Genomic DNA, 697 nt, shown 5'->3' on the forward strand with positions numbered 1-697 from the left:
ATATGCGATGAACATGTGAATAAGCAGATGTAAACTATATCAAAGACGAATCCCAGAAACCCAATATTGACGAATTGAATCTCTACAACCCGGAATTGAATTTAATGACGAAAAACCCGCGAATATGAGATTATTTGGGATTTAAGTCGGATTTGAATAATAAAAACATATTAATGATGATGATTAATGTAATACATGTGAACTATATGCTATCCTAACGAAGAATTAACAAATAAACGAAACAAACAAAAGGATTTTGACGAATAACAGAGGACGAACGAAGAAGAAAGGAAGCGAGAGCTCGGCGCCCTCACGAAGAGGCGCGGCAGAGGCTGCGCTCCTTCAAGAGGCGCGCAGCGATTCTTTGCGTCCTTTCTCGACGGTTATCTACTGGAAATCCGTAAAAAAAGAGATTTTAAAACATGGTTTTAGAAATCGGTTTTAATGGTATTTTCGACATAAACCTTACATTTGATTATACAAAAAGGTAAATACAATGAATAAAAGAGAGATTTACACCCTCAGACTTACATGTTAACGAAACGAGAAGGACTAAGATATCGATTAGTGATGCTCGACGCGAATGCAAAGAAAGTGTCCTCGTAAGAGGAAAACGATTAATTAATTAAGTTGATTATTGTGTAGTTGGTCAAATTGGTCGGTCATGCAAACGGGGAGGCTGGTACTCAGAAGGATC

The sequence above is a fragment of the Silene latifolia genome, chromosome 1, assembly GCF_048544455.1.
Source record: "Silene latifolia isolate original U9 population chromosome 1, ASM4854445v1, whole genome shotgun sequence".
Taxonomy (NCBI): Eukaryota; Viridiplantae; Streptophyta; class Magnoliopsida; order Caryophyllales; family Caryophyllaceae; genus Silene; species Silene latifolia.